Below are 18,641 nucleotides of genomic sequence, written 5' to 3' on the forward strand. Positions count from 1 at the left end.
TAAATCAATTCAAGAAGATAAAGGAAAATGTGGCTAGAAATAGACTAAATATGGACATGAAGCTAAAGTGTGAACAAAGAAAAGAATTTAGAAAATTTACAAACAAAACATAATAGAAATTAAGGAGATGAAAAGCATAGTAATGTGGGGGGATTCTGGGAAGGTGGCGGCATAGAAAGAAGTGGAAGACTTAGTCTCCCCCAGAACAATTCATAAATGAACAAAAAACCAGTAAATAACCTGGAATGGTAGCGGGGAGACAAACGTGACAGTACACTCAACTTCCACCGACATGAATTGGGAGGAATGCCTGAGATCACAGCATAAAATCTGTAAGTAAAACTGCAGACCCGCGCTGAGAGCCGAGAACCTAGAGCCGGGAGCCCCTCCCTCACAGAAGCCGTGCCATGCACTTTCTCAGCCCAGCTCCAAGTGAGGTTTTAATATTAACTGCTCAACACAGACAGCGAATCCTCAACAAGCAGACAGAGGCTTTTGGAGACAACTGACCTTGGGAGAGTCGGGGGACATATCTGTCTCAGGATAGGGAGCCCAGAGGACTGGGTGCTAACTCTGGCTGATCAGTGAATCTGGGAGTTTTTCTGTCCCTTGCTCTCTCTCTGTGGAGAAAACCTCAGCTGTTCTCAGCCCACAAGGCATTGCAGTAAAGACAGCCTCAGACATTCTGCATTCTGAAATGAGCTGAGAGCCCTGCGGCACAGCCCAGCGGCCCAGGGCTTCCCTTGAGGGACAGCACACACTGATGACATAGCATGGCATTCTGTCGGCTGAGCTCCTGGAGGATCACGGCTGGGAGGGGGGGCCTGCTCAGAGAACCTAGGGGCGCTACGCCAAGTCCGGTGGTTTGTGGGACAGCGAGAGAGAGGGTCTGGGATTGAACTGAAATGAAGGCTTATACTCTTGCAGTGGCCTTGAATCTCCTGGAACCTGGGATATTTGAACAATAGAACTGCCCTTCCTCCCTGGCCACCAGTACACACGCCCCACATTCAGGGCTGACGGCTCCAGCAACACACCCAAACTGAGTTCTCCAACTGAACCCACAAGAATCATTTCCCCACACACTGAGGAAAAAAAAGTTGAGAACTGACTTGAGGGATATAGGTGACTCACAGACACCATCTGCTGGTTAGTTAGAGAAAGTGTACGCCACCAAACTGTGTCTCTGAAAAATTAGATCGATATCCTTTTTTTTTTTTTTTTTGATACAACTTGAAAGAACCCTATCAAGCAAAACAAATGCCAAGAGGACAAAAACAATAGAAAATCTTAATGCATATGATAAAACCAGACGATATGGAGACTCCAGCTCCAAAAACACAAATCAAGATTCCGGAAGAAACATTGTACCTCGCACAATTAATCAAAGAACTACAATCGAAAAACAAAAACATGGCAAAGGATTTAAAGGACATCAAGAAGACCATGGCCCAGGATATAAGTGCCATAAAGAAGACCCTAGAAGAGCATAAAGAAGACATTGCAAGAGTAAATAAAAAAAAAAAATAGAAGATCTCATGGAAATAAAAGAAACTGTTGGCCAAATTAAAAAGACTCTGGGTATTCACAATACAAGACTAAAGGAAGCTGAACAACATCTCAGTGTCCTAGAAATCCACAGAACAGAAAATGAAAGAACAAAAGAAAGAATGTAGAAAAAAATCGAAATGGATCTCAGGGATACGATAGATAAAATAAAACGTCCAAACTTAAGACTCATTGGTGTCCCAGAAGGGGAAGAGAAGGGTAAAGGTCTAGAAAGAGTATTCAAAGAAATTGTTGGGGAAAACTTCCCAACCTTCTACACAATATAAGCACACAAAGCATAAATGCCCAGCGAACTCCAAATAGAATAAATCCAAATAAACCCACCCCAAGACATATTCTGATCAGACTCTCAAATACTGGAAAGAAGGAGCAAGTTCTGAAAGCAGCAAGAGAAAAGCAGTTCACCACATACAAAGGAAACAACATAAGACTAAGTAGTGACTACTCAGCGGCCACCACGGAGGCGAAAAGGCAATAGCATGACATATTTAAAATTCTGAGAGAGAAAAATTTCCAGCCAAGAATACTTTATCCAGCAAAACTCTCCTTCAAATTTGAGGGAGAGCTTAAATTTTTCACAGACCAACAAATGCTGAGAGACTTTGCCAATAAAAGACCTGCCCTACTTCATATTCTAAAGGGAGCCCTACCAACAGAGAAACAAAGAAAGGAGAAAGAGATATAGAGAATTTTAACAGACATATATAGTACCTTACATCCCAAATCACCAGGACACTCCTTTTTCTCTAGTGATCACAGATCTTTCTCCAGAAGGGACCATAAGCATAAAACAAGCCTCAAGAAATTAAAAAAAAAAAAAAATTGAATCTACTCAAAGCACATTCTCCAACCACAATAGAATACAAATAGAAGTCAATAATTTTTGAACTATAACTCCGCTATTTACTTCCTACCTGATAAAAAATACACAAACTCTAAGGACAAATCAGTGGTTTTGAACTCAATGTAAAATATGTAATTTTAGACAACTATATAAAGGTGGGGGAATGAAGGACTATAGGAACACAGTTTATGTGCCCTATTGAAGTGGAGGTGGTATCAAAGAAAAACAAGATTGATAGGGATTTAAGAGGTTAATTTTAAGCCCCACAGTAACACAAAGAAATTATCAGAGAATATAACCATAGAGATGAAAAGTAGAGTTTGGGTTAAGAGAAATGGGGGAAGGGGCAATGGGGAGTTAAGAAAGGAGTGTAGGGTTACTGTTTGAGGTGAAGGGAAATTTCTAGTAATGGATGGTGGGAAAGAGCATAACATCATTCTAAATGTGATTAATCCCACTAATGGAAGGCTAGGGAGGGGGTGGAATGGGAAGATTTAGGCTGTATATATGTTTCCACAATTGAAAAAAGAAAAAAAAAAAGACAGTCTAACTGGATGACAATTGAATGCTAAGGATGAACTTGGATGGGATTGGAGGGTGGAGGACAGGTGGCTTGAAGGGACACAGTTGAGACATAAGGAAAAGGAAATATAGAATGTAAGCATTGTATCATTGTTGAATCTCTTATACCTCTTAGCTGCGCTTAATGGAATTACATAAAAGAATGTTCTTGTTCATGGGAAGTACATATGTGAATCATAGTGTATGTTCAAGTATGTGTGCAGTTAGCTCTCATATGTTCAGAAGACAGAGCAATAGATGATGGATGATAGGGAGGGAGGGAGGGAGGGAAAGAAATAGTGATGTGACAGCATGTTAAAGTTGGTGGATTGAGCTATCGGGGGAGGGGGGTCAGGGTATGATGGAATTCTGTGTATGGGACTAGTAAGGTTTTTGCAACTATTCATGTAACTTTGAATTTATTTCAAAATAAAACAAAAGAAAAGCATAGTAAGCGATTAAAAATACACTAGAGGCACATAACAGCAGATTTGAACTAGAAGACAGGACAATTAAAATCATACTCAGAAGATGTTCTCACAGGCATTGAGGACTGGCAGTTTGGTATGCCGAGCCCTCTCTCTATCTTGGGGCTTGCCCTTATGAAACTCATTACTGCAAGGGAGAGGCTAAACAGGCTTATAATTGTGCCTAAGAGTCTCCTCCTGAGTGCCTCTTTGTTGCTCAGATGTGGCCCTCTCTCTGTCTAACTAAGCCACCTTGGCGGGTGATCTCGCTGCCCTCCCCCACTATGTAGGACTCCCAGGGGTGTAAATCTCCCTGGCAACGCAGGATATGACTCCCGGTGATGAATCTGGGCCCAGTATCGTGGGATTGAGAACATCTTCTTGACCCAAAGGGGGATGCGAAATGAAACAAAATAGTTTCAGTGGCTGAGATTTCAAATGGAGTTGAGAGGTCACTCTGGTGGACATCCTTATGTACTACATAGATAATGCTTTTTAGATTTTAATGTATTGGCATAGCTAGAAGTAAAATACCTGAAACTATCAAAATCCAACCCAGTAGCCTTGACTCTGGAAGACAATTGTGTAATAATGTAGCTTATGAGGAGTGACAGTGTGATTGTGAAAGCCTTGTGGATCACACTCCCTTTATCCAGTGTATGGATGGATGAGTAGAAAAACGGGGACAAAAACTAAATGAAAGATAGGGTGGGATGGGGGGGATGATTTTGGTGTTCTTTTTTACTTTTTTATTCATATTCTTATTCTTTCCGGTGTAATGAAAAAGTTTAAAAACAGATTGGGATGATGAATGCACAACTAGATGATCGTACTATGAAAAGTTGATTGTACACCATGGATGATTGTATGGTATGTGAATATATCTCAATAAAACCGAATTTAACTATTAAAAAATCATATAGTCAGAAGAAAAGATAAAGAATAGAAAACATTGACCAGTGTCTAAGGGACTTGTGGGACAGCATGAAATGTATCAACATATGCATCATGGAGTCCCCAAAAGATAAGAGAAACAAAAAGGGATAGAAAGAATATTTGAGGAAATAATGGTGGAAAATTTCTCAACTCTCATAAAAGATATAAATATACATGTCCAAGAAGCACAATATATTCCAAACAGAATAAATCCTAACAGACCTACTTCAAGACATACTAATCAGAATGTCAAGTGCTAAAGATAAAAAGAGAGTTCTGAAAGTAGCAAGAGAAAAGAAATTATTCACTCATAAAGGACTCTTAATAAGGCTAAGTCCCAGTTTCACATCAGAAACCATGGAGGTGAGAAGGAAGTGCTATAATATATTTAAGGCACTAAAAGAGAAAAACTGCTAGCCCAAATTCTTTATCCAACAAAACTTTCCTTCAAAAATGAGGAAGAGTTTAAGACATTCACAGGTAAACAAAAACTGAGAGAGTTCAACACTAAAAGAACTGCCCTACAAGAATTGCCAAAGGGAGGTTTTTGGGTTGAAAGGAAAAGACGGGAGAGAGTTGCTTGGAACAGTTAGTTTGAGAAGCAAAAATCCTCAGTAAACTTAACTAACTGGGTAAATGCAAAACCCAATGGTACTCTATCCTCCTACTCTTTAATTCCTGTAAGAGTTAAACTACAATTGAATAGAAAAATGATCATATTTTCTGGTAATAGACTCACAAAGTATAAAGAGGTAATGCAGGACAAAAGCAACATAAAAAGGAAAGACAGAGGAATATGGGAGCAAAGAACGCATATGCTATTGAAGTTAAGTTGGTATATTTTCAAACTAGTAGGTTATAGACTTAGGTCATGCAGTACAATCCCCAGGGTAACCACAAAGAAAGTATTTAAAAATATATACAGAAACAGAAATGATAAAGGGATCAATAAGATTCATCACAAAGATTAACTATACACAAAAGGAGGCTGCAGTAAAGGAAAAGATTGACAAAAAAAGATATAACATATAAAAAACAAAGGACAAAATGATGGAAGTAAGTACTGCCTTTATAATAATATAATTGAATGTTAATGGATTAAACTCCCCAATCAAATGTCACAGATTGGCAGAATGGATAAGAAAACATGATCCAACTATGTTTTTACAAGATACTCACTTTAGACCCAAAGACACAAATAGGTAGAGAGCAAAAGGATGAAAAAAGATGATCCGTGCAAATATGAATCAAAAGAGAGCTGAGGCAACTATACCAATATTAGAAAAAATAGACTTTAATTAGAAGGCTGTTGCAAGATACAAAGAAGAACACTATATATTAATAAGAAGGTCAATCCATCAAGAATAAATAGCAACCATAAATATTTATGAACCTATCCACAGTGCTCCAATATATATGGGGCAAACATTGGCAAAACTGAAGGGAGAGATAGACATTTCTACAATAATAGCTGGAGACTTCAATACATCACTTTCATGAATGTATAGATCATCTAGAAAGAAGATGAATAAGAAACAGAGAATTTAAATAAGATGATAAATGAGCTAGATCTAACAGATAAATACAGAATAAGAACCCCAAAACTGCAGGATACAAATTCTCCTCAAGTGCACATGGATCATTCTCCAGGATAGACCATGTGTTGGGTCACAAAACAAACCTCAGTAAATATAAAAAGATTGAAAGTATACAAAGCATCTCTGACCACAATGGAATGAAGTTGGAAATCAAAACAAGTAGAGAACTTGAAAATCCACAAATATATGGAAGTTGAATAACACACTCAAACAACCAATGAGTCAAAGAAGAAATCACAAGGGAAATCAGTAAATATCTTGAGAGGAATGAAAAGGAGAATACAACATATCAAAACTTATGGGATGCCATGAAGCAGTGCTGAGAGGGAAATTTATAGCCATTAAGGCTTACATTAAAAAAAACAGAAAGAACTCAATCCAAAGACCTAGCTGCACACCGGAAGGAAATAGAAAAGGAAAAAATTGACCAGAAGGAAAAAAATAGTAAAGACTAGAATTGAAATAAATAAAATAGAGAATAAAAAAGAGCAATAGAGAGAAATAATAAAATCAAAACTTGGTTCTTTGAAAAATCAAAAAAATTGACTAAACCTCAGCTAGACTGAAAAAGAAAAAAGGAGAGAAGATGCAAATAATAAAATCAGAAATGAAAGGGGAAGAGGCATTGCTACTAACACCACAGGAAAAAAAATGGATCATAAGCACATGAACAACTGTATGCCAATGACTTAGACAACCTAGATGAAATGGACAAGTTCCTAGAAACACACAAGTAACCTACACTGACTCTAGAAGAAACAGAAGATCTCAACACACCATGTCTTGTAAGAAAAGACATGGAATGAGTTACTAACAACCTCCCAACAAAGAAAAGCCAGGACCAGATGGCTTCACAGGTGAATTCCACCAAACATTCCTAGAAAAATTAACATCAGTCCTGTTCAAATTCTTCCAAAAAATTGAAGAGGGTAGAATACTACCTAATCCATTCTATAAGGCCAACATTACCCTAATACCAAAGCCAGATAAAGATACCATAAGAAAATAAAATTGCAGATCAATATCTCTTATGAATATAGATGCAAAAATGCTCTGTAAAATACTAGGAAGCCAAATCCAATATCACATTAAAAAAATTATATACTGTGATCAAGTGGAATTTATTCCTGGTATGCAATATAAGAAAATAAATTTCATAGCATACACCACATTAACAGAGTGAAGGCAATAAGTCACACGATCATCTCAATTCATGCTGAAAAGGCATTTGACAAAATCCAGCACTATTTCTTGATAAAAACACATAGGAAACTAGGAATAGAAGGAAACTTCCTCAAAATGATAAATGACAGATATGAAAACCCACAGTTAACATCCTGTATGATGGGGAAAGACTGAAAGCTTTACCTCTAAGATCTGGAAAAAGACAATGATGCCCACTGTCACCACTGCTATTCAGCATTGTACCGGAAGTTCTAACCAGAGCAATAAGGCAAGAAAAAGAAATAAAAAACATCCTAACTGGAAAGGAAGAGTAAAACTTTCACTATTTGCAGATGACATGATCCTATATACAGACAGTCCTCAAAAATCAACAGCAAATCTTCTAGAGCTAATAAATGAATTCAGCAATGTGGTGGAATACAAGATCAGTAAGTCAGTAGTGTTTATATGCAATAGTAATGAACAATCTGAGGATGAAGTTAAAAAAAATGCCATTTAAAATTGCAACTAAAAGAATGATGTATCTAGGAATAAATTTAACCAAGGATGTAAAGGACTCATACATGGAAACCTACAAAACATTGCTAAAAGTAATCAAAGAAGACCGAAATAAATGGGAGGACAGTCCATGCTTATAGATTGGAAGGCTAAACATTGACAAGATGTCAATTCTACTTAAATTGATAAACAGATTCAATGCAATCCCAACCAAACTTTCATGTCCTTCTTTTCAGAAATGGAAAAGCCAATTATCAAATTTATTTGGAAGGGTAAGGGGCTCTGAATAGCTGAAACAATTTTGAAAAAGAATAAAGTTGTAGGAGTCACACTTCCCAATTTTAAAACTTATTACAAATCTACAGCAGTCAAACAGCATGGTAATAGCACAAGGATAGATTATAGACCAAGGGAACCAATTCGGGACCCTCACATCTACGTCCAATTGATTTCTGACAAGGATACCAATTAAAGGACTTCATCAAGAAAGTAGAAAGACAGCCTAGGGAATGGGAGAAAATATTTGGAAATGACATATCTAACAAGAGTTTAATTTCTAGAATCTATAAAGAAGTTCAACAACTCAACAACAAAACCCAATCAAAAATAATTGTATAATGACTTAAACAGACATTTTGCCAAAGAAGTTATGCAAATGGCCAAAAAACATATGAAAAGGTTCTCAACATCATTAGCCACTAAGGAAATGCAAACCAAAACAACAATGAGATACCACTTGACACCCACTAGAATGGCTACTATTAAAAAACAAAAGTGTTGGAGGGGATGTGGAGAAACAGAAACTCATTCATCGTTGGTGGGAATATAACAAGATGCAGCCACTGTGGAAAACAGTTTAGCAGTTACTCAGAAAGTTAAGTATAGAATTACCATAAGACCTGGCAATTCCACTTCTGAGTATGTAATATACCCAAACAAATTAAAAGCAGGGGCTTGAACAGATATTTGCACACTGATATTCATAGCAGCATTATTCACAATTGCCAAAATATGGAAGTAGCCCAAGTGCCCATCATCAGACAGATGGATAAGAAAAATGTGATATATACATGGCAATGGAATATTACGCATCCATGAAATAGAATGATGTATGGATGAGGGCCATACTAAGTGAATCTCATGGTCTTGAGAGCCACACATTGAGTGATGTAAGCCCAACACAAAAGGACAAATATTATATGAGCTCACTGATAGGATAGCACAAAACAAATTCATAAAGTCAGAAACTAGAACACAGGTTACCAGGGCCTGGAGAGGGTTAGGGAAGGAGGAGTTAAAGCCTAATTAGTACAGAATTTCTGTTGGAGGTGATAGAAAAGTTGTGATAATGATGGTGATAGTTGCACATTATTGTGAATGCAATTAACAGTAGTGTATAATATATCTCAAAAAGGTTAAAGGAGGAATTTTAGGTGGTATGTATGCCACTAAAATAAAAATTTTAAAAAAACTTTAAAAAATTACTCTCAAATGAAATAATGCCATGAAAAATAAATGCTACAGATTACAAAGGACTATGTAAAAGTTAGCTATTATTTTTTCATGACTAAATGCTCAATGAAGACAAAATCCACGTCTGATCTATCTCTGTTTCCTTCTAATGCTGAACCTGATACTAAATTTTTGATAAATGAAATTTTAAAAAATACAAGTGACATTTTAGGAAGATTGAAGTGGCAGAATGTTTTGTTCTGTTTTGGTTTTGGTTTTAGGTTTAAGTGAAATACAGTGAAGTACGTATATTTAAAGTATACAATGTGATAAATTTTGGCATACATATATACCTATAAAACCATTGCCACAATCAAGCAATCAAGACAGTGAACATATTCATCACTCCCCAATTTTCTCATGACCCTTTGTCATCCTTCCTCCTGTTTCACTATACCTTTGTTCCCAGACAACCACTCTTCTAATTTCTGTTGCTATAGATTAGTTTCCTATTTCTAGAATTTTAAATAAACAGAATCATAGAATATATTATCTCTTTTTTGTCTGGCTTTTTTTTTTTATTCCCTTTAGTATGTTGAATATATCATGCCACTGCCTTCTCGCCTCCATGGTTTCTGCTGAGAGATCTGCACTTAGTCTTATTGAGCTTCCCTTTTATGCAATGTGTTGTTTGTCTCTTGCTGCTTTCAGAATTCTATCTTTGCTTTAACATTTGAAAATCTAATTAGTAAGTGTCTTGGAGTAGGTCTATTTGGATCAATTCTTTTTGGGGTATGCTGTGCTTCTTGAACCTGAAATTTTATGTCTTTCATAAGAGTTGGCAAATTTTCATTGATTATTTCCTCTATTATAGTTTCTGCCCCCTTTCCCTTCTCCTCTCCTTCTGGTACACTTATAACATGTGTATTCATGCCCTTCGTGTTGTCATTCAGTTCCATGAGACCGTGCTTGTATTTTTCCATTCTTTTCCCTATCTGTTCTTTCGTGTGTAGGATTTCAGATGTCCTGTCCTCTATTTCCTGAATCCTTTCTTCTGCCTTTCTAAGTCTACTATTTATGTCTCCATTGTGTTTTCTATCTCCTTTGCTGTGCCTTTCATTCCCACATTTTGTCTTTCATTTTTTTAAGCCTTCAAGTTCTTCTAAATGGTCTCACAGTCTCTTCTTTATATCCTTCATCTCTTTTGTCATGTTTTCTTTCAGCTCATTGATTTGATTTAGATCTCTTTGAACATCTTTAATTAGTTGTTTCAGCTCCTGAATCTCAGTTGAGGTGTTAGTTTGTTCCTTTGACTGGGCCATATCTTCATGTTTCCTGGTGTGACTCATGATACTTTGCTGTCTAGGCATCTCATTTTGTTCAATAGCTTATTCTAGATGTCATTTTCTCTCTTTTGACTAGGATTTTCTTGTTGGTTGTCCTTGATCTCTATCTGGACTTTGTTTCTCTTGCTGGCCAGTTGTCAGATTGACTCTACCCCCCAGTCTTCCCCCCAAAATCAGGTGTCCACAGTGGCCTGCCACAGGGGTGGGAGGTAGGCACTGGGAACCCAACAAGTTCACTGTGTGTGGTAATACAAATCTGCTAGCTTCCAGTGGTGCTCTGTTTATCACCAGCCAAGAAGACTTGGGTTTGTTTTAGAGCCTTGCTTTAACACTTGGGTCTTCTATATTTCTCAGCCAAAACAAGGTTGGGTTTCTGTACAGAGCATGTAGACCAGCTCCTGTGGTCCTAAGAAAGGGTCTGGAACATCTTTATAAGTGGTTCAATTCCCTTGCACCTCCTGGACCATCCAGCAGATGGCACTGTTTGGTAGCTTAATCATCCACAGAAGCTGCTTTGCCTCTAAGCACAGGCTATATCTACACAGGTGAGCTGAAATGGCAAGATCCCTTTGCCTTCACTTTGCCAGACAAAATCTGGCTCAATTTGGGGCTCTGTGTGTGGCAGAGGACTCCCTCAGCTAACCCATCACTCCAGCCATCCCCAGGGCAAGGAAACGACCACTGGCTGCTGCTTCCCTCAAGGGTAGGGGAAGGGTTTTCACACTCAGAGCTGGAAACACAGTTTCTGTCCATGTTTTCTCACTCTCTTTGTCCCTCACTGACCTGGGTCTTGAAATGTTCTCTCCTGTGCCCCAGGTCTTCAAACGGTAGAGATATGTCTCACTACTGTGAGAGATTTTATAGTCTGTGTCCCTGGTGGAAGGAGTCCTGTCTGCTGATTCTGTGCCTTTCCCACACAGAGCCCAAGTTAGGGGGAGGGGAGAGGACTGGTTGTCCAGGATGGAAAATTCCTACCTGATATTTCTTCTCTTTCTTCAATTCGGTATTTGCAGGGTTCTTCTTCAGTCTATGTCCTCCTCCAGAATTCCAAACAATTCAGAATTGTCCTTTTTTTCATTGAATCTCTGGAGAGAAGTTTTCAGTAGCTGTTTACATTGTCATGTTGATGATGTCACTCCCTCTGTATAGAATCTGAGCAAAGACATATGGCCCAGCGGGTAAAAAGTAAAGTTTAAAAAGGAACACTAATCTTTGTGTGCCAGTTTGGATGTGTTATGGCCCCCAAAACACCATTACCTTTGGTGCAATCTTGTGGGGGCAGATTGGTTAATCTTTTTGATGAAGGTGTGACCTTTTGATTGGATGTTTCCATGGAGATATGACCCACCCAACTGTGGATGATGACTTTGGATAATTTCCATGGAGGTGTGGCCCCACCCATTCAGTGTGGGCCTTGATTAGTTTACTGGAACACTATATAAGCTCAGACAGAAAGAGTAAGCTTGCTACAGCCAAGAGGGACACTTCGAAGAATGCACAGAAGCTGAGAGTAGCTGCAGTTGAGAGACAGTTTGAAGACAGTCATTGAAAGCAGACTCTTGCTCCAGAGAAGCTAGGAGAGGACAAACACCCCAAGAGCAACTGAGAGTGACATTTTGAAGAGGAGCTGTGGCCTAGAGAGGAATGTCCTGGGAGAGAGCCATTTGAGACCAGAACTTGGAGCAGACACCAGCCACATGCCTTTCCATCTTACAGAGGTTTTCTAGATGCCATTGGCCATCTTCCAGTGAAGGTACCCAATTGTTGATGCATTACCTTGGACACTTTATGGCTTTAGGACTGTAACTGTGTAACCAAATAACCACCCTTTTATAAAAGCCAATCCATTTCCAGTGTTTTGCATTCTGGCAGCATTAGCAAACTAGAACACTTTACCTCTGTTTCTTCAAATTCCTTACCTCCTTTCCTCCTTTCTCTTCTATCAGCTTCTCACATACTAATATCCAGAATTGACCCCACTGTCCCAGCCTCTGTCTTCTCATATCTTCTAATCTTTAATGAGTAGATCACCTTAGCTTCTCTGGCTTTGTCCTTCCACCACCTTTTGGGCTCTGTTGTCCTATCTTTACCTTAATTCAAAATCAGAAAATACTCTTTAGTGGGAGGAAGGGGCAGGGAAAGAGTATGGTAGAAAAGACTCGATCATCCAAAAAAGTCACATCTCTACCATACTGAGTAAATAAAACTAGAATCTAAGAGAACCAGCCAGTTTTGTAGTATTTGACCCCATGTGACAGAAATTCAGGTCTTAGTAATACCTCAACTCAATTATCTTAATAGATCACCAATATCGATATTTGGTTTAGAATCACTATCTTAATTCAAATCAATAATGTAACATATCCCTAAATAGCATAATTCAATTACACACAAGCATTTATCCCCCAGGTCAGCAAACAATGCATTCCCTGCTTTTGTACAGCCCAGAATCTAGGAATATGCTTTACATTTTTACATCATTGGGAAAAAAAATCAAAAGAACAATATTTTGTGACACATGAAAATTATCTGCAATTCACATTTCAGTGTCTACCAATAAAGTTTTATTAGTACACAGCCATGCCCTTCATTTACATATTTACGTATTGTCTATGGCTACCTTCTTGCTATACCTGCAGAACTGAGTATTTGTCACAGAGACTATATGACTTGCAAAGTTTAAAATACTTGCTATTAGGCCTTTTACAGAAAAAGTTTATCCATCAACATCCCAGTCTTGTTTGGTTCAGGAAGTTATACTGGGATCTGCTTAATATTTAGACATGGTATATATCTTGCATGCACTCTTTTATCCATGAAAGATAGAGCACCACAGAATTATTTAACTAGTCTATAGAAAAAGTGTATATTTGTAGGAGAAATGCAGCCTGTGGTGCACTGGGTACCATTTTCCTTGTTATCAAAACAGAAGCAAGGACTTTTACAATTTTTGTTATTATAAGTAACTTATTTCAGGGCCAGACTACAATTCATTTGCATGAATGAATGTCTTTACTATATCAGTCAGATCCTAAATGTCTTTCTTTTTGCTCATCATTGAAGGTGACCAATTATTTTCTCATTAAACAGTGATTCTATTCTGCCCCAGAGATGGCTGCATTGCAGTGGCATTGTACAAGGTGCTTGCAGAGTAATAGTCGTGAGAAAAAAAGGGACACACATGAAACCATCTGCATTCCTTACAGATGAGAAGTACCATGGAGCCACTGAATCTGTTAGAAAAATTAGAGGTTATATTCATATCACAAAATTGAAATGCTACATTATGTGCATCTTAAGCCATAAAATTATTTCACCCTGCTTTTCCTCCCTCTTCACTTGTGTTCATTTCTTTACTTTGTCTTGAAAATCTCAAGTCCTGTTCTTGTTTCATGTAAAATCCAGGCTCACACCTCACCCCACCTCTCCTTGCCTCCTTAAGTCACTTATCCATCCTTCGAGGTACTCTGAGAACCTCAAGGTTACCTGTTCTAGTTTGCTAATGCTGCTGGAATGCAAAACACCAGAAATGGATTGGCTTTTTTAAAAGGGGGTTTATTTGGTTACACAGTTACAGTCTTAAGGCCATAAAGTGTCCAAGGTAACGCATCAACAATCGGGTACCTTCACTGGAGGTTGGCCAATGGTGTCCGGAAAATCTGTTAGCTGGGAAGGCACATGGCTGGTGTCTGCTCCGAAGTTCTGGTTTCAAAATGGCTCTCTCCCAGGACGTTCCTCTCCAGGCTTCAGCTTCTCTCCAAAATGTCACTCTCAGTTGCTCTTGGGACATTTGTCCTCTCCTAGCTTCTCTGGAGCAAGATTCTGCTTTCAATGACTGCCTTCAAACTGTTTCTCACCTGCAACTTCTCTCTCAGCTCCCGTGAGTTCTTTAAAGTGTCCCTCTTAGCTGTAGCAGCTTGCTCCTTCTGTCTGATCTTATATAGTGCTCCAGTAATTTAATTCAGACCCACCCTGAATGGGTGGGGCAACAACCCCATGGAAATTATCCAATCAGAGTCATCACCCACAGTTGGGTGGGGCACATCTCCATGGAAACACTCAAAGAATTACAATCTAATCAACACTGATATGTTTGCCCACACAAGACTACATCAAAGATAATGGCATTTTGGGGGATAATACATTCAACTGGCACATTACCAAATGCAAAATTGTCTCTTATTTGTTCCACAGTTAGTAGACTGAAAGCACAGGATGGAAATTTCAGTTGTACAGACCTGCCTCTTCCTAGAAGAAGTGTCAAAAAAGCAACAAGCCTTCTCAAGGCATTTCTAAAAAACAATAGTATTCAGTAAATTGCCTTGTTTATACCATTGCTGCAGGCAGAAATGCACAGTTAAAACTGATATTTTAAAAAGATATACACAAATTATATTATTATTAATGTATTTAAAAAGCTAAACCATTGGTGACCATTAAGTACCTGGTGTAGAGGGAGAAACATTTGAAGTTATCAAAGCAAAAATCTTGGTGTCAAAGAGAGAGAAGCTTTAGTTTAAACCTTCAACTTTTAAATGATATGAGATTTTAATTCATCCAAAGAGGATAGGGAAGAAACCAAATTGTTCAAGAGCTAACAGCTGAAAAGCAAGAAAACACTGTTGAAATCGGAGCTAATGAATTGGAAAGTTCCAGAGAGAACAGTTTGGAGAGGGCAATCACTTTAAACTGTTTTCTAAGTCGCTGAATTTTTTTCCATTTATAAGTAGTTTGGTCACAACAACACACACACACACACACACTCTCTTTCTCTCTCTCTCTCTCTCTCTCTCTCACACACACACACACACACACACACCTCTGACATCCTAATAGCCATGTTTCATGTCTTAATCTGGTAAGGCAAGAGAAAGGAACCATTTTCTTGGCTCTGATTCTGGACCAGAAAAGCAGAGCTCAATCCTGACTCTACCTACCAGCTGTGTGATTTTAGGCAGGAAACCAGAATATAAGTTCCATGAGGGCAGACCTTTTTGTCTATTTTACTGGCAGCTATATTACCAACAGAAAAGTCCCTGGCACACAGTGGGATCTCAAAAGGCATTTTTTCAATGGATGAATAAATGAGTGAATGAACTCAAGCTTCCTGAGCTTTTGTTTGCTCATCTGTGCAGATGGAATCATCACAATCCTACCACACAGGATTGCAGTCAGTATCAAAGAAGGACACATATATCCATGCTTCTTCTATCAACGAAGGACCCACTGGAAATATTCCTCGTTATCATCACCATCATCATCATCACAGCATTATGTGGCTCACAATGATTCCCAATCTGTTTCATTGCAAAGTGAAAATAGGAGAACTGCTTATCTCAGATGACAGGTGGAAAAAAATGGATTATCTATTATTATATGACAAAAATCTAAGAATTCTTACATGATAAACATTTTAGAATCATTATTATTAGTACCCTGCATATTCTGAGGCTGAAAAATCACAAAAGTCAGGATACAGAGTTGTCAAGTCATAAATGCGTTGTGCAATTAGCATCTTGAATAAACAATTATGGAACTCAGGCAATTGGAAATCTTTATAAGATAGGGGTCATTTTTACAAATATTACAGTACTTATTGTACCCAAGTGTATATTTGTATAACTCTTGTAATAATGCAAAATTACCCTCTGTTTTATAAGTAATGCTGCTCAGTTATGCTAAGGGAAAAACATCAAATTTGCAAGCCAGGCATATTTTTAGCATTAAAAACATGACCACAGGAATTGTGATGACAATTTAATTCCTTCAAAATCATTTTAGATATACAGTTCATAATTTTAAGGCAATTCATCCATATTCAATTCTTGAATTTTTAGCCCCCAATTTCTTGGATTCTGTCATATTTTTGCTGCTTAAAATTCCTCAAGTTAATTTGATTTTAGAAACGTGAGTGAGATTTGGAGAGAGACACCTTGAGTTTCATTTCCCTCTCCACCCCTCTAGATTTTTAGTGATGGGCAAATTGCTTTGAATTTTCGGCACTTCAGTTTCCTTATTTGTAAAAGTCAAGGTAAGGGCGTCAACCATATACATTACACACAGAGGCTCTGGAGTTGGGCTACGTGTAAAGTCTGACTCCTCCCCTTATGCTGGGGATTTAATCATGTCCCCGACTAAGGGCAGTTTCAAGTTTTAGTCTGCATTTCTGTGAGTAGGAACCCGTTTGTAAATAGAAGATGTCATTATTAGTTAAGGTGGGCTCATTTGTGAAAAGGAACTTCGAAGATCCTATTGAGATGAGGCCAAATTAAACTAGAGTGGCCCTGAATCCATATGACTGAACTCCTTATTAGGTAGAGGAAATTTGGATGCGGTCAGCCAAAAGCAGCCAGAAGAGCAAAGGCAGGGAGACAGCTGGCCGTGTGATGAAGCATTGCTGCAATTCTAGAATGCTACAGACTCAAAGAAGCCCCACCCCATACCTTGATGTTCTAGCCTCCAAAACCATGATACAAATAAATTCCAGTTTTTAAAGCCAATCCACTGTTTGGTATGTGTCATGGCTGCCCTGGCAAACTAAGATACCTTACTGACTGTGTACCTGGGTAAACTAAACATTTCTGGTTCTCGGCATCCTCTTTTGCCAGGTTGTCATGCAGAAGTATGGCTTGGCACTGTACAAAGTCACCCAGCAAGGGGACAAGGGAGAGCTGACGTCTTCCACTTGCTACACCCTGGGACATGAAAGGCTGGTGTCTGCCCATAGGAAGGAATGGACTTTCCTACCCATAAGTTTCCATCTTCTCCCCAAGCAGGTGGACAACCTTAAGACACACTTAGGCTAACTTAAACCTGTACCTGTCTCTGTTTGTACCTATCCTGTTCTCAGGATTAAATGAGATGTAAAGTGCCTAAACACTGGCGTACCCCCCGTTAGCTGTTGGGTATGACTCTAATTTCCTCTTGGTCAATCCCCTTCTTTCCCAACTCACTGCCAGTGCCGTAAGTGGTCCAGCTTCTCATCATCTATAGCCTCAAGTCTCCTGCCTCCATTGCAGTCCTATAATTCATTGTCCATGTGTAAAGTGATGTGTTGTCCCCATTAGGAATCATGAAATGGCCTCATCCAGAGTCCAAGCAGGGCTTCCAGGGGCCTTTACCATCTGTTGCCTTCCCTACCCCACCATCCCAAGCACTTTGCACTCTCTCTCCATGACCAACCCGTCTCCCTGCTTCTGTGCCCTTGGACCAGTGAGTATTTCCAATGCCTTTCCACCCATATCCTCCTCAAGACTCATCTTCTCTCAGCCATTTCTAGATGCTTGCCCCAAGCCTGCTCCCTGACCCTGGCCCATTCCATCCCCAAAGTAATTTGCCAAAGCCACAGAGCAAACAAGTGGTAAAGTACAAATCTGAACATCAAGATATCTGATTCCATTTTTACCTCTTTTCACTGTACTATTTGCTTCCTCTTATATACCAAACTGAATTCTGATTTGTTTCATAGGCCTCCAGCTTCTATTCATTAAGTAGACCCAAGGCTGAATTGGGCCCAACCAGCCTTCACTGTGCCCTCCTAGAAAACTGTTTTTAACTCCAGCATCTAACCTATCACACTGGACTGGAAGTGTTAACTTTTCTTATTTGTCTCTTCTACCAGGCTGCCTGAAGACTGAGTAGGGACTATGTGGCAAACAGGCCCTGGTACACAGTAGGTGTTCAACTAACACAGTGGGTGAAAGGGAGATGGGGCACATTATTGTTAAGTTCAAAGAGGCACTAAATGAAAAAGTGTTTTATTAGCTGTAAAGTGATACATTTTTGTTTGCCTTGCTTTTTCTTTGCTCTCACACCCTCAACATCATCCTTCTCCCACCTCGAAGACCAGAATTTCTATTCCAGGAAGAGAAAATCCTGGAAGCCATCTGTGCAACAAGAAGCTGAAAAATTTCCAATTTCCTTGGATAATACTTAATATTAAAGTTGTGAAACCCCTTAAGGCCAAGGACTAGATATTAAACATTTTTGCATCTCCATAAATACCTAATACAAAATAGGAGCTCCACAATGACCATTATTTTTGAATCTTGCATAAAGTTGTATAAAACTGATACCAGACTTCTAATATTGTACTATTTTCCACACCTCCTAAAATAAAGATGCGAATCTAAGGACCAACTGAAACTAAATAAACAAAAAACAAAAACAGTGTTGCTTTTGATTG

Source organism: Choloepus didactylus, chromosome 2 (assembly GCF_015220235.1).
Source record: "Choloepus didactylus isolate mChoDid1 chromosome 2, mChoDid1.pri, whole genome shotgun sequence".
NCBI classification, from domain to species: Eukaryota; Metazoa; Chordata; class Mammalia; order Pilosa; family Megalonychidae; genus Choloepus; species Choloepus didactylus.